Source organism: Scyliorhinus torazame, chromosome 3 (genome assembly GCF_047496885.1).
Source record: "Scyliorhinus torazame isolate Kashiwa2021f chromosome 3, sScyTor2.1, whole genome shotgun sequence".
NCBI classification, from domain to species: Eukaryota; Metazoa; Chordata; class Chondrichthyes; order Carcharhiniformes; family Scyliorhinidae; genus Scyliorhinus; species Scyliorhinus torazame.
In genome coordinates, this window is record NC_092709.1 from 87,496,278 (window position 1) to 87,515,110 (window position 18,833).

The window sequence follows — 18,833 nt, forward strand, 5'->3', positions numbered from 1 at the left end:
TTGAATAGATGACATCTTCCCTCCTTTCTGCCCTCTGCACCAGGATGTCCAGTGTAGTGTTGGATAACATTGAAATCTGCCTTTGCCCCATTGTGCTATTCTTCTGTCTTTTCCAGTAAAGGATCAATTGTGGAATGGCTTGAAGCACCTGCTCCAGCTACAATGCACCTTCCCTTTAAGATGTCCGAGCTTACCACATGCTAACCTCTTGGTGTGCTTAGTGCTGGCAGCATGGAATAAATATTGAAATGGGAAAGCAACATGAAGTCAGAAGAAACGCAAAATTCACAAGCCCTGCTCCTACTTTTAAGTCCTCCAACTTCACGGTCTTCATCTTTATTGAAGCCAAGATTGCACTGATGCCTGAAACAGCTTTTCACCTGGTACAAGGAATATCTATTGCTGGACTGAAGTATGGCACCATAGCAAAACATGTTATTTTGCAATATTGAAAATATGCAGGCAATAAATGCAATGATTAATGGGCATCACTCTGAATGAGAAAATTTGGTTAAATAAAAAGGAAACAGACCTTTCTAATCTGAGATTTGGAGCGATCATATACATAAATGCAATCCATCCTTTTTTGTAGTCAGCCATCAATAATTACACCACCCCTGCTTGCTCTCAATTCTTCAATACTACCACATAACATATAAAATAACAGAGACGAATGATGAAGTGCGAGATAAATAACACAGGCACCTACTTAAAATATTTGTGGGTAAGTAAAAACGGGTGTAGAAAAGAAGTTGGTTGTAATAGATGTCAAGCTGCTTGAGCGAAGGATGAATCATTTCCTTGGTAACAACGTACCAGTCAAATTTAAGTGCATTACTTATGTGTGAAATTATTTCCTTTGCTGTGACCTGAAGGGTCTAGATAAGGTGAACACTGAGAGATTAATTCCATTGGTTGTGGAATCGAAAACACAGGGGCACAGTGTCTGGATATGGGGCCGGTCATGTACGACTAAGATGAGGAGAAATGTCTTCACTCAAAGGATTGTGAATCTTTGGAATTCTCTACCCCAGAGGATTGCGGATGCTTCATTATTGAATACATGTAAGGTTGAGATGAAGATATTTTTGGTCTCTCAGGGAATTAAGGGATATGGGGAGTAGGCAGGAAAAGAGTTGACGCCCAAGATCAGCCATGATCGTATTGAGTAGTGGAGCAGGCTCAATAAGCTGTGTGGTCCACTCCTGCTCCTGGCGATCAGCAGAACCACCCACAGCTGCAGACATGCTGGCAGACCTGTTGGAGTTTCACCACCCTAACTTGGAAATATATTGCCGTTCCTTCACTGACGCTGGGGCAACATCCTGGAACTCCCTCCCTAACAGCACAGTGGGTGAACCTACACGCCGAGGTCTGCAACGGTTCAAGAAGGCAACTCACCACCACCTTCTAAAGGGCAACTAGGAATGGACAATAAACGCAGGCCTGACCAGCGATGTCCTCATCCCGTAAAATGAATCTTTTAAAAGATCAAGTTCGCTCTCCGAGGGTCAGAGTGTGCTTTCCACAAAGTGTGGAGGCCATTGACCAACTTGTTCCAGGACCTGTTTGAGACCAACAGCCAATAGAACAGGGGGAGGGGACCCACACGGGAGCCAATGGGACCGCAGGGAATAGGCAGGGAGTGGTGGTGGTGGGGGGGGGGGGGGGGGGGGGGGGGGGTTGAGGGGGGGGGGGTCAGAGAATAGGGATACAGAGTTTATGAGGCCAAGAACAGGACCACAGGAAATTGAACCCCCAAAGAAACACTGAAAAAAGGATTTGGAGGAGTGGAGAAGGGGGTGAAGCCAATCAACATATGTAAATAACAGATAACTGCCCATTGTACAATAAGCAACCCAGGATGTGAAGTCGCTGGTTGGACCAGCATTTATTGCCCATCCTTGAGGACATTTAAGAGTTATCCATACTGCTCTGGGTCCGGAGTCACATGCAGGCCAGACCAGGTAAGGATGGCGGATTTCCTTCCCAAAATTAGTGAACCAGATGGGTTTCTTACCACAATCGACAATGGTTTCATGGTCATCATTGGACTTTTTATTCCAGATCTTTCTTATTGAATTCAAATCCCACCACCTTCCCTGGCAAAATTCGAGAGGGGACCCGGAGCATTAACCCTGGGTTTCTGGATTATTAGACCAGTGACAATATCACTACGCCACTGCCTCCCCATAATTGCTGCATGTGTATTTACATTTTCTCCTTGGAAACTGGTTAATCGTCTGAGTTATTCTCCTTTCCAACTGGCTATTTCTGTTTTACTGTATTTTTATTCTACAACAATGCAGCATGAAGCACTTTCCCTCAAACTTTCACTCCAATATACAGTAATCAAGCAAAATATATTTAAAATGCAACAATAATTATAATTTCATCAACTACTCCACTATAATCTCCCAAATAAACACAAAAGAGGACACACTGCAATCATAAACCCAGAAACCTGAGCGAGGATTTTATGTTCACTTGCGGATAGGTTTGCAGATGGCAGGGGAGGCCTCACAACCAGGCTCCTGACCCGCCCCAATCTCTCTGCAATTTTACGGCTCTCCCATCCTTACCCTTTTTAAAGCTTTTAAGTGACCAATTAAGGGTTGTTTCCTACTTCATTTCAATTTTCATGCTTGTGGGTGGGTTCAGGGGTTCAGGGTGGAGGTGAGGAGCGGGGTGCCTGGAAAGTGACCCTGTTCAGGCCTTGGGCTGCTGTGAGGGCAAGTGGGGGAAGGATACCTCCATCAACAGCCTCCTTTCAACGTCGGGTGTTGTCCACCTCACCTGGTTAGACCACCTCGGCGGAGAGCTCCGAGGATGCCACCGTAATAGTCGCGTTACAGCTGTCATCCCCACCCTGCACCAGCGCAGAGGCACGCACCGAGGTGGGAAATGTTGTGGTCAGGCTTCTGGGGCACAATCTGTAAGCACCACACTCCTGCTAATATACATCAAGTGAAGGCAGGAACCCTCAGACGAGACAACAGTTGGAGGTCTGCTGGATCACAGGACCTGGCTGGGTTCCAGGCTGATGCCGAGCCTGTGGAAGAGACCATCCCGGAGCTGATGGAAACATTAGGGCCCGGCCGGGACATTAGAGGGAGATGTCAGCGTCACTCCAGCAGATCCATAACCGCTTGGAGGAGTCCCAGAGGCTGTGTGCGTTGGAGATGTCGCAGGCAATGCGTGGCACTGAGGCCAACGCTGCTATGGTGGTGACTGCTGTGGAGAGCCTGGTGCATGACTACGGCACCATTAGTGAAGGTGTCCAAGGCATCGCACAGTCGGTGACGGCCATGGCCGAGGGTCTCAGCAGAATGTCCAACTCACTTGGGGATGTGACCCAGTACCAGGTTGACTTTGATGTGGTTCTGGGGGACATGAGCCCCTCTCAGAGAGGCATGGTCGAGGCGCTGCGGAGCTTGCCCCAGTCGGGCATTGCCGAGGTGCTGCAGAGCATATCCCAGTCACTGAGCAGCGTTGCCGAGGGCGTCAACACGATGGTGCAGACCATGGGGAACTGCCTGGGCTGGCAGAGCCAGATGATGCAGGGGCAGCCGGGGCTCCTTCCCAAAGTGAACCCCAGTTCCCTATGGGCATCAAGCGGGAGTAGGTGGCGCCAGGTGCCAACCCAGAGCCGTCCCATGGCATGGCAATAGTGGCCACCAGCTCCCCTGTGTTCCACCCCTCTCATAAGGCCATGTCTCACAGACAGCACATGGGACAGGGCGGCATGGCTGTGCCGCCAAGTGAGCCGGGGCCCTCTGGCCTTGGAGCCCCCAGAGGATGCCCAACAGGGGCATCGAAGGCCATGGGACGAGATAAGCAGCTTTCTGCATCCACCTCTGATGTGCATCCTGGGGACACACCTAGACGCAGTGGTAGAGCTCGGAAAGCTCTACCGCTGATCACTGAGGGCACTGGGGAAGGGGTGAGGGTTGGGATGGGGCAGCACCATCAGGAGGGTGGGGAATTGTAAGACACAATAAACACCTTTGTGCAGAACTAGTATGATGCCTCTGTCACTTTCTTCCGCAATGCATGCTGACCTCCAAACACTTGATCCATCTCTCCAGGCATCCCCCCCTCATCTCCCTGTGGCACTCATACTCCCTCCAGCCTTGGACATGTCCCCTGGGTGTTCGTATGTTGGCTGCTGCATGTTTGGTGCTGTCTCCTGCAGTGTTCAAGCACAGTATCCATGCATCAAGGTGTGATTGGGATGCTAAGGTCCACTTAGACATAAACACAGAATTTACAGTGCCGAAGGAAGCCATTCGGCCCATCAAATCTGCACCAGCCCTTGGAAAGTGCACCCCACTTAAGCCCACACCTCTGCCCCATACCTGTAACCCAGCAACCACAGCCAACCCCTTTGGACATTAAAGGCAATTTAGCATGGCCACACTTGGGTTGTGTCACTAAACCACGATTGCCATTCCCTATTAGCAATAGCCTTCAGCCGCATGGTCAGAGGCCTCAGCAGTCGATGGCGGTTATGGGTGGTCGGTGGGGCAGACAGGCAGGGACAGGGTTGTCACCGGAACAGGTCAATGACCCAGGATTGGCATGGTGGTGCCGCACGTGGTTGGTGCCGCACGTGGTTGATCCCCCAGTGCCTCCCTTCCATGGCGGCCGACCCATGCGGAGGGACCCCACCCCCAACCAAGGGTTCCCCCACCCCCCGCTGAGCACTGGAGTGGCACGCCCTTGCCCCTGGGCTCTTTGCCTGTGAACAAAGATTGCTACTCACCTCCTCGGCTACCCACGAAGCCCGTCCACCAGGTTCATGTTTTTAAAAAGGAATACTAATCAGCGCTGCCGTGATGACTTGCTATGGAGGCTGCTGAATAATGGGAGGCCACTGGAAATGGGGTGGCTCTTGTTAATTGTACAGAAATAGGGCTTTAAGTGGTGAGAATTTGTTTCTCACCATGCTATGGCGAGATCTTGCTTTTGCCTACAGGACCAGGCCGACTGTTTGGTGCTTGGTGCGGTTCCCGTTTTCTGCCTCTCCTGCCATTCACCGGCATCATAATATTCATTTGAGCGAGAACGCAACAAGGCCAGAGAATCGCGTCCTATGTTCTCCCAGCGGAAACAAATTACCTTTGCGCTCGTGCTGGGAGCGGGAATCCAGAGGGGGTTTACTATCCCTTTCCATGCATATCTATGCATGGTGGAGATTGCAAGGGATTCCCTCGCGAATCCCGCTATCAGGCCACCATTTTAAGTGGTCAGACCGATAGCGAGGTTCGGCAACAGGGTCCCATCCCTGCCACAATGCAATTCCCCCCACCACAGTACGAGGGTGACCCAACACCCCATCCCGACTGATCCCCACCAGAAACCCCATCGTCCCCATTACAGAGGCAGAGAGAGCAGCTGTTGCAAATTCCTAGAAAGTGAAAACTACATCAACTGGGTTTAATCCCGCTCAGATCTTTGACCTACAAGACTTTTATTCACATCATGGGAAATTGGTTTTACTCAGCTGTGATTGACAGCTTTCACACAGCCAGCTATCTGGATTGTTTAATTTCACTTTCTCTTTTTCTCTGCAGAAAGCACATAACTGCTTTTGATGTGGTCCAAGACCTGTCAATCTAATCTAATCTAATAATCTTTATTGGCACAAGGAAGCTTACATTAACACTGCAATGAGTTTATTGTGAAAAGCTCCTGGTCACCACATTCCGGCATCTGTTTGGGTACAGAGAGAGAGAATTCAGAATGTCCAATTCACCTAAAATCACGGGACAATGCAACAGCGATGATGAGCTCCTTGCCAGGCGTATACACTAAGTCAAAGTCATACCTTCTGTGTTTGAGGAGGATGCGCTGCAGCCGGGGCGTCATGTCATTCAGGTCTTTGTGGATAATGTGGACCAGAGGCCTATGATCTGTCTCGACAGTGAATGTTGGCAGGCCGTAGACATAGTTGTGAAACTTGAGAATGCCAGTGAGAAGACCCAGGCATTCCTTCTCTATTTGCGCATACCTTGTTTCGGTGGGTGTCATGGCCCTCGATGCATAGGCTACCGGTCCCAGTATGAAGTGTCATCGCGTTGAAGCAGCACCGCACCAATGCCATCCTGCCTCGCATCTGTCGAGATCTTCGTCTCCCTGTCTGGGTTGAAAAATGCCAAGACGGGTGAGGTTGGCTTTCAGCTCCAACCACTCTGCTTGATGTGCTGCCTTCCACTCAAAGGCAGTGGACTTTTTCGCGAGGTTTCATAGGGCCTTGGTGTGTGAGGCCAGGTTTGGGATGAACTTGCCCAGAAAATTGACCATGCCCAGGAAGCGCAACACTGTCTTCTTGTCTTCAGGGACCTTCAAGGCGTCGATGGCCTTGACCTTGTCTGTGTCCGAGCGCACGCAATGCTGAGAGATCTGGTCACTTAGGAACTTGAGTGTCGACATGCCAAAGCAACATTTGGACCTGTTCAGCTTCAGGCCATTGGCATGGACACGGCGGAATACCTGCTGGAGACGGGAAACATGCTCTTCAGTGGTCGTGGACCAGGGTGAACTCCAAAAACGATTTGGTCTCTGATCATGGAGTCAGCAATATCACCAAAGTTGCAGGACAGCGCTAGCAGGTGGAGATTAGTTAAGAAGGAGTTGAAAGATTCATCTTTACCTTGTAGATGCTGTTTGAATATGTAGCGCTCGAAGATTTCATTGGTGTCCACTTCACAGTGACTGTCAAACTTGTCCAGGATGGTCTGAAACTTTGTCTTGTCCTGGCCTTCGTGAAGTGAAAAGAGTTGAAGAGTTCGATGGCTTGATCCCCGCAGTTGAGAGGAGAAATACGATCTTCCTTGCATCAGACGCACCCACGAGGTCTGAAGCTTCGATGTACAGCAGAAACCTTTGCTTGAATGTCCGCCAGTTGGCACTGAGATTGCCGGAGGTCCTGAGCTGGTGAGGAGTCTGAATCTTCTCCATGATGCCGGGACACATTGGCTGGTCTTCACGGAACGGACTGAGGTAAACCACCTAGATTAAGCAGTCTCCTGGTAGCATGATGTTTTATGTACTCTGGGATAACACAGGCTGCAACTGGATGCAGCTTTAACCAAAAGATACTCCAGACCTTGGAAGTTAGTTCAATCTGATTTTTTTGAACCAGTAGCACAGTTCTCTGTGAGTTCGACTCTCTGCACACCTAAGTGTGGTTACTCTGTCTGACTGAACCAGACTAGCTCTTAGCCACATGCTGGTGGTGTGATACTGTACATACACCCTGACTCATTTGTAGATGTTCATCAGTGGAAAGAGGTGGAGTGTGAGTGCCTTGTGCCTTTTATAGTGAGATACCACCCGAGTTTCCTGCCTGCTCATTGGTCATGTCCTGTTCTCTGTGTTCTTTAGCTGCCTGTCTGTGCCTGTCTGTATATCATTATCTGCATGTCTGCATATCATGACAGTGGCAAATTCCACAAGCCAAGCACTCTCTGGGTGAAGAAATGTCTCCTAATAGGGGAGAGGGGAAATAAAGAGAGACTTTTTTTCAAAAGGCCAGGGAGAATAAAGGTACTCTTCAGTAGAGGGAAAGTGAAACTCACCTGACAGGGAGGAATAATATATGAAGGGCATGATTTTTGACATGCACCCCAAAACAGTCTTGAAGCCTAAAGAGCAGCTGCACCACTTACCTGTGGTGCTGCCATGTGGGCTGTAGCATTCTGCCTGAAAACTGTGGGTGTCAACTTGGTAATGTCCTGCAGGTTCACCAGTTGAGAGAGGGCAGAACACCAGTTTTGCTCTCGTGACTGTTATATTTTAAATAATGACTTATCTAAAATATATATATTACTCTTAAATCCACCAGGATGATAAAATGACCAATAGTCTTCTTGTTGAAAGATGAACTATTTAATGAGTAATAAAATAATAAACTGTGAGACCTTTTACTCAATACTAAACTAACAATAAAGAATTAAAGTACAATACAGATAACTATATAACTATACACTATTATAACAAACTAGTTCTAACTTCGCTTACACTAGCTATTCTATCTCTTCTCGTTCACTGTTCTGAATCAAATCATGTCATCATCTGACTGAGAAAAGGCGGGAAACCAGTTCTGATAGTATCTGACCGTGAGCCACCTAGTGTTGAAATGACTGTACTACATTTTCATACATTGATCATGTATATTGATATCTGAATATCACTACAGTGACTAGTGAGCTGGCTGGTTGGGTCAGGAGGAGAGGAGCCAATTCCAGAGGAAAGTCTCGTTTGGGCCAGAAGCAGGCTAAAGATTGGTCAGAGACCCATTAAAAAAAAGTTTTCTGAACTTGTTAGCCTGTACAAATGGGTGAATTGTGAACAATCTGCCGATTTGTGGCTGAAAATTCATTTGGTGGTCCTAGGACCCCGGTTTTCATAAGTGCGTGGGCTCCCCCCGTGGCGGGCAGCTAGGCAATCCAGAAGCCCACCTAAAATTGTCATCAGGCAAGGTCATCAGTAATCAATGGAGCAATCAAGGAGCACCTCCTAATATAAATTGATGATCGTGGGTTTTTTTTCAGATCATCAGGAGGCAATGTAAAATCGCCTTAAAAGATAAAAGCAAATTGCTGCGGAAGCTGGAATCTGAAACAAAATCAGAAAATACTGGACAATTGCAGCAGGTCTAGCAGCATCCGTGATGGGAAAGGGCGCTAACGTTTTGAGTCTGGATGACTCGCTTTAAAAGTGTTTGTTGTGGACACTGGCAGGCACCCAAACAGACAGTAAGGAGAAAGAATGAATCTATTCACGGGGAAACAGAAAAAGGAACAGTCATGGCTGCAAGAAGGAAAGATTATTGCTGTGCTTTATTTGAGGGGGATGGGGGAAGCAGGTGTAGAAGAACCTGTTTACAAACTCGGTGGAGAGAGAGCGATGTAAGCTAATATGGGTTTAGCAAGCCCGGATTATGAAACAGCAAATCCTGTAACTTTCTGTGGGCAAGAACATGAAAGTGAACTGGTTATGAATAAATTCTAGGTTTTCTACTTGGCTTTGCTCTCTGGAATTTGAGGCAGCCAGTGTAAAATGCATCTTATTACTGCTAACATTAACCACAATTGGATTTTTCCACAAAATCCATTATGGAAACAAAAACTAGCAGGCAGCATTACTGCCTGTATTAAAGTATTGTTTAGCATTTTCCCCATTTGAACCAACTGAACTGCATCAAACATCACAGGCAGTATTTTTTTTGTCCCCTGGAGGGGGGGGGGGTTGGTGGGTAAGTGGGGGGCATAAAATTAGGCATGATAACATGAGCGCCTTTGCTGGCACGGTAGCATTGTGGATAGCACAATTGCTTCACAGCTCCAGGGTCCCAGGTTCGATTCCGGCTTGGGTCACTGTCTGTGCGGAGTCTGCACATCCTCCCCGTGTGTGCGTGGGTTTCCTCCGGGTGCTCCGGTTTCCTCCCACAGTCCAAAGATGTGCAGGTTAGGTGGATTGGCCATGATAAATTGCCCTTAGTGTCCAAAATTGCCCTTAAGTGTTGGGTGGGGTTACTGGGATAGGGTGGAGGTGTTGACCTTGGGTAGGGTGCTCTTTCCAAGAGCCGGTGCAGACTCGGTGGGCCGAATGGCCCCCTTCTGCACTGTAAATTCTATGATAATCTATCCACTGCCCCTGGCCCTACCACAACTTTGTATGGTGGTGCTGGAAGCATCAGGTGGCCAATCAATTGCCACTTAAGTGCTTCTTCTTGTTCCCCCCCAACTTTTCATGCAACTAGTGGATGAGGGAGTCAAGTTAGAAGCCCACTAGGTCCTATTCCAGGGCCTACAGGCAGGAAGAGTTGGAGTCTTTACAGGCCCAAGAGAACACCTCCCACGATCAGGATCCCCTCATGGATTTTCCTTCCTTCCTTCCATCCCATCCCCACAGTCCATGTATCCTGACTCCCAAACTCCAATGCTAGTTGTGCTGAAACCACCACTCAACGCCCTATGTCACCCCACTTCTCCATCTGACTCCACTGATAATCTTTGTCGAGGACTGGATGAGTCCCAGCAGTAGCCACCACTCCCAGTGGCACTGCTGGGGCCAGAGAACTTCTGGTTATCTGATTAGCCAGCTCTTGGAGATGGGACTTCCTCCTCAGATGAGGGTAGAAGCCCTGCCTTGAACCCTTTATGTCCCTCTGAACATTAAATGACCATGAGATAGCCCACCAAATCAGGGGCAGCTTCACCATCAACCTTTTCGTCAAGTGGTGTTTGGGAACCCCGACAAACCATAAAATCCTGCCACACCATTATGGACAGACTGAGGGGAAGCAATACCAATTTTTGTTTATCCATATTTCATATCAAATGAAACCATGAGAAAAACAAATACGCCTAATCAAATAATAATCTTTAAATTAAACCACATACGCCTCACATGTAAAGCACATACAGGTTTTTATTGGGATTAAGGTTATAATCACACCATCTATTCAAAGTGTATTCTTGTGGTTTATGTACTGAAGCTATTGAATATATTATATTTTCTTATATTTCCACTTTTTAAACAACTAGCCCTTTCATCATGAGCTCACTGTGGTTTGTTTATCGGTGATTAATTTCAATACTTGGGGATGCTGCGATTTACTCAGAAATATAAGTCCTTTGCCAAATGACTGAGATTACATATTATCAAGAAATCCATCATCTACCATTGCTTTTAGCACAAATCCATTAGCAATCCCAGAATTCATCCCCTGAACTCCTCAAAGTAGTTCCATCTCTCTTCATATTCAGAAGCCTGCTGAAAATTCACCTCTTCAGTCACCTGCTTTAATGCTTCCAGCAAGGCCTGCTCAGAATTTAAAACCCCTTTCCATCTGTCTTGGGATGTTTTGCTATCATAATAGCACTTTTATTCCTGTTGTTGATTCCATCAGATCTCAGTGGAGTCATAGGGAATTTGGACAATTTGCAACATATGTAATCAGCATCACTAGTTAGTCAGTTGACGGTAGTTTTGACCATTCTCCCCAAGTTCAATCAATAGTAATGTTATTCCATTGTCAAGACGAAGTATAATTGATTTGGGGAATACAGTTGTTAATTATATCAGGACACCTTGATTCAAAGCTTAACTGCAAATAAAGTAGCCATTTGACTGCTGAGTAATTGTTGTTCCCCTGGATTGGTGACAGTTCAAAAGTAGAGGATCAAGAATATGCCTATAGTCTTGAAAGAATTGTTCAAAATAGGAATACTTGATGCTTAGGCGAAGGGGAGGCAGTGGTCTAGTGGTCTTGTCACTGAACTCATAATCCAGAAACCCGAGGTGGGGACCCGGGTTCGAATCCCACCATGACAGATGGTGAAACCCGAATTCAAGAACAATTGAAATGATTACCATGAAACCATCAGCGATTGTTGTAGAAACCCATCTGGTTCACTAATGACCCTTAGGGGTGAAAATTGTCCTGCCCTGGCCTATTGCTTACAACCAGGGCTACGGTGGAAGAATCAACCCAGTCTGGTCTTCTATGTTCAAGCTGGAAGACACTTCCTCATAGCTACTCACCCCAAAATATTCCAGCTGTCTGTATTTAAGGGATAATCAAAGTCACATGTTTCGCTAGCAATTCCCTTAATAAGGTAATTATCATGCACTGTGATGAATAGTACATTGACATGGTGTACATGTGCCTCCCGATTCACAGCAATGTGATTGACTCTTAACTGCCCCCTCAAAGGGCAATTAGGGATGGGCAATAAATGCTGGCCCAGCGGGCAATGCTCATGTCCCATAAAATATTCTTTTAAACATTATGGTAATGCTATCTGTGACTGTACACTTTATATTATATATTATCCTTTATCTTTTTTTAAAAACACAGCTTCACTGATTTATCACACTTGAAGATTTCAATTATTTACGATGAAAGTCGTTGGCACAAACAAGAAGCATGGAAAGGTGAAAATGGACACACCCATGATCAACTTCACAGAGAGACTCCAAAATCCTAAAGCTATCTCAGCAGGAAAGAAAGGGGGAGAATCCAGCTCGGTCTTATTTACGGATTGGTTTCTCATGGTAAGTGCATGCCTGGATATCTTCAGTGAGGGTAATGATTGAACCCTACTGAAATGTGCCCCATAATAGAACAGCTTGCTGTTGAGCTTTGTGCATGAAGACTTGGCATTAATGAAAGAGTACACTTGAATTATTTAGCATCTTCAGAAGAGAAGGGAAGAAATTATGGAAAGAAAATCTTTTAGCGCAAGGAAAAACGTCAACAAATATGATGGCGAGGTCAGCAAAGCTATCCAACGTTAATTGGTCCACTTAACGAGGTCTCACTGCAAATGAAGGCTCGCCAGCTGATTCGCCGACACAGCGCTCGCCAGCAACCCCGCTGACAAGGTCAAGCAGCACTTAAGCTGCCCTTGCTCAGCCAACCCCAGCCAGCTCACAACAATGGCATCGAGGAGGCCAGCCCCAAAATTCAGGGATGCTGACCTGGGGAGGCTGCTAGACGCAGTAGAGGCCAGGAGGGATGTCTTGTTCCCCTGAGGGTCCAAGAGGGTTAGCCATAGGGTAACCAGTGTTGGCTGGGTCGAGGTGGCGACGGCTGGAAGCTCAGGGAGTCTGACCAGGAGTGCAGGAAAAAGGTCAACGACATAAATAGGGTAGCACATGTAAGTAGACACCAACTCACCTAAAGACCTTTCTGCTCCCACGGGAGCGATTACTCCCCCCTCCCCCTTCAACCCCTCCTTCACAACCCTCCCCTCCACCATTGTGAACCCCACGAGTGGCTAATGATGCCCTTTCTGTGTCTCCTCAGGAAAAGCTCTCCCACAATCATTGGGAGAGGGCCCAGACTGACGGCGGCGTGCTGGACATAAGTATCCTCACCACCTTCAAAGAACGTGCCTGGAGGTGACCGGTGTGGCTAAGGACTGAGCGGTCACCAACACGGAGGCTGACAAATGCTGCAGAGGTGAGGAACCATCAGGTTCTACCCAGAGGACCTGTTAAATATGAGTTGTTATTGCCTTAGTGACTGACCTATCCCTCCCACTGACCACACGACCATTCTCTCACAGATCCTCCAGGCGACTGCGCTGGCCCATCCCGGGCGGCACCCTCTCCAGCCTCCAACGAGACCATCTCGGAGCACAGCCCCAAGGATACCACCATAATAGTCACGGCACAGCTGTCATCCCCACCCACCACCAACACAGATACACACACCTCGGTGGGAAATGTTAGTGGTCAGGCTACTGGGGCACAATCTGGTGAGCACCACACTGCTGCTGATGTACATCAGCTGGAGGCAGGAACCCCCAGGTGAGACAGTAGTTGGAGGGCTGCTGGATCACAGGACCCAGCTGTGAGCCTGTGGAACAGGGTTAGCCGGAGCTGATAGAGACATTATGGAGCATCGGGACATTCAGAGGGGCATGTCAGCGACACTCCAGCAGATCCACAGCCGATTGGAGGAGTCTCAGAGACTACGGGAGTTGTAGATGTCGCCGGCAAAGCTTGGCATCGAGGCCAACACTGCTGGGGTGGGGAGAGCCTGTGCACAACGTCGGCACCATAAGTGAAGGTATCCAAAGCATCGTGCAGTCAGTGACGGCCATGACTGAGGGTCTCGATAGAATGTCTGCCTCGCTGGGGGCTGTCACCCAGTACCAGGCTGACCTTGATGAGGTTCTGCAACTTGGCACTGCCAAGGTTGCTTGTGTGTCACCACCAGAGTGGCAGTAGCACTGCCGGGACGTTTGTGGGGGGCAGGGTAAATAGTGGGGTCCTGGACGTAGGGGGGGTCTTCAGGAATCCCATTGTGGGTTGTCCCCACTTGGGGGTGTGGGATAATGCCCATGTGTGTGGGGGGTGACTTTGCCAATGTGGGGGGTGGGGGGGGGGGGTAGGTGGGGAAACCGAAAGCTCACTCAGAGATTGAGGCACATTTTCAAAATGATGGCCCGGTCTCGGAGCAGCCAGTCTGGCCAGCGAGTTCAGCTCCCCAGTAATGAAAAATTGTATAAGTGTGAGCTAGTGCAGGGGGAAACTCCAGAGTGCCCAAAAAATGACTCAATGTGGTTAGATAGTGGTGGGGAACGTACCAACAGAGCCGGGCAGAACCACCCAGCCAAACCCCTCTGAAGTGACACTTAGGGCATAATCTATCAGCTACGCTGCACCCGAAAAGCAGCACGCAGCGGCGCAACTTGGCTGGCAAATGCCGAGAGACCCCACTTCCAGAATCTACCCGGCTCGCCATGCCTCATGAGATCTAATGCGATCTCATGAGACGCGTGATGTGAAGCCTGCCCATTGTGGGTGGGGTCACTTTTTGGCAAATCTGCATATTAGAGCGAGACAGCTAGCCTCACTCTAATATGCAGTTCCCTGGGGTAACCAAGGCGTTAGGATCTATCTATTTTGTCTTGGAGACCTGGGCCAAGTGCCGTTCAGAGGCCCAAGGTGCTTGCCATCTGGATAGGGTGGCACACTGGCACTGCCAGCTTGCAACCCTTGTACTGCTCAGATATCCTGTGCACGTGAGGTTGGGAAGGGTGAGGACCCGCTTATTGGTGAGGTGGGGTTTTGTGGGGGTTCAGAGTTCGCAACCCAGGGTCGAGAGATCGGCACACCATTTAAAAAGGGCCTCCTGATCTCTCCCTGCCCTGAGGAGTTTTGGCGAGCAGGGCTCCTCAGTGCAGGAAACTGGACTAAATGCGGCGTTGGCTGCGCATTCCCCGCTGAGGTCCGGATTCTTACCGGAGTCATGTTAGATAGTGTTGTGAGTTTCTTGGCACTGCGAGCGCCAGGAAACACACGGCTAAATGCATTTGCTATGGGAAATAGTTCATTTTGGTTTGAATGCCCCCTTAGAAAATTTTCCTTTAGATTCCACCCTTAGTCATTTTTGTGGGCCTTCGGGTGTTTCTAGACCGTTAAACCCACACTTGGAAATATTTTCAACACTGGAGAGTTGAACTCGCTGGTGAGACCGGCTCGTCAGTGATCGGGCCGCCATTTTGAAAGGGTGCCCCGATCACTAAATGAGCTTGAGGGTTCCCCACACCCTACATCCACGGGCAATGTCATCTCCTACACACATGAAAATTACCCTGCCCCCCCCAAGTGAGGACACCCCACTATGGGGTCGCTGAGGGCTCCCACTTTTCATGCCTCCCCAATCCCCTTTTGGGCCCCACCCCTTTCAGAAACCCCCACCCTTAACCCCCCCCCCCCCCCGCCCAACCTTCATAAGGCCCCTTCATACCCACCCTTCAATCCCTACCTTTCATACTCCCCCTCATCCCTCTTTCATGGGTATAGCTCATTTTTAAATATGCATATCTAGCTCTTGCCCAGCGACGGCGAGATCCAGATTGTGACGGCTAGTGAGGTTTGGATGAATCTTGCGAGATGTCGCAAATCTTGAGAGACCTTTCGCAAGATTCATCAGCCTCGGTGGGTCACCAAGTCATGCACGACGAGGTCATTGAATCACGCCCTTGGTCTCCAACATTCCTGAGACCGGAAGATTTGGGTCATTCAGTATATATGCAGAACCCATCACACATGGACTATCAGCATGCTTCATAATATGGCAGTCCCAGCAGAGGATGGCATTCAGTGAAGACACATTTCAGGAAATGGAGTGTACACAATTCACAATGTTCCATTCATTTATTTATTGGGATGGAGAATGAAGGATTGCATATTTGAGTTCATAAGATGTACTTTCTATGATTTCCATTCACCGTGGGGATCAATACATTTAATGAAAGAGACGACCTATCATTATTCCTTTCCTTGCAGACACTGCTTAATATTATTGATTAATTTGTCATTCAATACAATTTGTTCTACATTTTATTTTAATACCAGACCGTGGCATTTTAAAGGGACTACACAGTGTGACAATATGTGTATTGTAAGAATAATGAAGGGTTAACAATTTACTGTAACTACATCCAAACACGAGATGGCGATCAAGCGCATACACGTGGATCACGTGATGCTCTTGATTCGGGGAGTAGATTGTTAGGCGAGATATTGAATAGTCGTGTTATCAGGAGCTGTGTAGTTAATATCATAATTGTAGTCAATCTGCAATCTTTTATATCTTAGCAAGCAAGACAAATCTATTTTTTTTGTAGTGTAAATAAATTAACTTTTTTCAAAACATAGCTTGATGTTCTTTGTGAGACTCTACACTTCAAAGCCATCCTCATTAAGAAATCAAAGAACTTCACATGATACCAGGAGTGGACATCATAAAGTACCAGGTGTGCATGCTAAAGATAAGTAGAAAGGTACAGAAAGAAAAGAGAAGTTTGCAAGAAATGTCCGTGAAAGAAATCTTGGAAAAATTTCTAACCAGAGTCTGACTTCAACGACGACGTCGATGCAAATCCCAGTTGAAGCGAGATGGAAGGTTTGCAAACTCCACGGCAATTTAGTACTTCGGGTAAAATAGTCTTAATTGGTTTAATTTCACGCAACAGTTTGAATTGTGTATCTCTGCCCTAGTCCTAGACGTGGCCAGTGGAAAATAGCACAGTTTTTAACAGTTGCTGGCTCACAAGCCATTGAAATCTTTAACTCGTTCCAGTTTGAGGATAAAGCTGATAAAAAAAAGTACAACAATTTCAAAATGTTTGACAAGCATGGCCAGTGCAACAAAGCGAAACGTTTGAATGGTATGTAGTCAGGCACAGAGCGCAAAAAGGTGATACGCTTGACTGCTTCATAACGGATCTGAAAGTAAATGCGCAGACATGTAATTTTTCGATTCTCCTGAACTCACTTTTGTGAGATCAGATAGTCTACGGAGTAAAAAGTGACAAACTGCGAGAAAGGTTACTGCGAGAGTCTGATTTGACTTTCGAAGGCACAATCAGAACTTGTAGAACAAGCTAACTTGCAAGAAAACAATTTTCAGAAATGATTGTCGGAGAAAGTTGTGCAAAAACTGACAACGTCGCCGATGCCATTAATGCAGTGGCGCACCTAAAAAAGAAATGTGTGCCAGATGGCAGCCATTTTAAGAATGATGGCAGCCATTTTACGAATGATTTCGCAAATACCATTACGTAGTAAAGGTGTGGCAACACGCATCAGATTTTAAAATGCCCTGCATATGGAAAACCTGTGCTAATTGTCACAAGCTAAACCATTACACATCTCAATGTAGATCAGGAACAAATTCGTAGCAGTTTAAAAAGCTTAGTATAGTAAACAAAGGAAGAGCTGTGCAAGAAGTAAGCATTGCAGAAAACAAGCGATCAAACCTGACTCAGAAGAAGATGAATTTGACTTAGAGGATTCCTCGTTTGTTGAAATAGTGGAAAGCATAGCAAAAGCACATCAAAAAATTACCATTTTGGAAACTTTAAAACAAATTTCCATTGTTCAGAATATAGATGAATGGACGGTTTCATTGATGATAATTGGAACCACCATCAATGTAAAATTAGATACCGGAGCAAGAGCCAACCTTATCACTCAAGCAGATATAGCCAGATTAACGATAAAACCAGTGATTGACGAGACTAAGTGTCAACTGAGAGATTATAATGACAACTTGATAACCACAATGGGTACTTACTATTTAAATGTCGAAGTTAAAGAAGAAAAAATTCCAACTAAATTTGAGATTGTTGAACCAAATAGATCATCATTACTTGGTGTTCACACATGTGAGCTTCTGCAGCTCGTGAAACACATTTCCAGTTCGGACAGGATTTCATCCAATTGCAATTACCAAATTGAGGCAAAGATTCAGAGATTTCCTCATGTGCTTGTGGTATGGGAACACTCCCATTTGAATACAAAATCCAGTTAAAAACAAATGCCAAACCAGTAATTCATCGACCTAGGAGAGTATCAGCTCCTTTGAGGGAATGTTTAAAAGTGGAACTTGAGCGGATGCAGCTGTTGAGAATAATCACCAAAGTGGAAGAACCAACTGACTGGGTCAGTTCTATGGTTTGTGTGAAGAAAGCCAACAGTGACCTGAGAATCCGTATCGATCCCAAGGATCTGAATCAGAATATTAAACGTGAACACTACCCAATTCCGAAAGGGAGGAAATTACTAGTGAAATGTCAAGTTAGCTGCTCTCCAAGTTCTGATCTTTACCAAACTAGACGCGTTGAGGGGTTTCTGGCAACTAAAATTAGATGATGCAAGTAAAAAACGCTACATGTTTAACACGCCATACAGGAGATACTGTTTCAACAGAATGCCGTTTGGGATTATTTGGGCTTCTGAAATTTTTCATCAAGCTATGGAACAGATGGTCAAAGGTCTCACAGGTGTATGAGTGTATGTGGATGACATAATCATTTGGTCATCAAATGAAGAGGAACATAATGCACGACTTCTGCAAGTCATGAAGCGCATTGAAAAGGTTGGTCTCAAACTGAAAAGAGCCAAATGCCAATTTGGCATCTCCAGACTAATTTTCTTTTTTTTTTAAAGAAATATTTTTATTCAAATCTTTACATATTTTCAACAAACCCCCCACCCGCCCCCCCCACTTACAGAAAAAAGAAAAACAAAGAACACATAAATAAACATCTTACAACTACATCACAAATTCCCCCAATATACAAACCCCCATTAAGCAATAATGTACACCCCCCCCCCCTCCCTCTGGGTTGCTGCTGCTGCTGACCACCTCCTAACGCCCCGCTAGAAAGTCTAGGAACAGTTGCCACCGTCTGAAGAACCCTTGCACAGACCCTCTCAAGGCAAATTTTACCCTCTCCAATTTAATGAACCCTGCCATGTCGCTGATCCAGGCTTCCACGCTCGGGGGCCTCGTA

General features: G+C 46.9%; 1 protein-coding gene across 2 annotated transcripts in view; it reads right to left on the minus strand.

Moving 5' to 3' along the window:
- LOC140408560 (tolloid-like protein 1) overlaps positions 1-18,833 on the minus strand; it is a 537,833-nt gene that overhangs the window by 93,139 nt on the left and 425,861 nt on the right. The gene's annotated exons all lie outside the window — the stretch shown is intronic.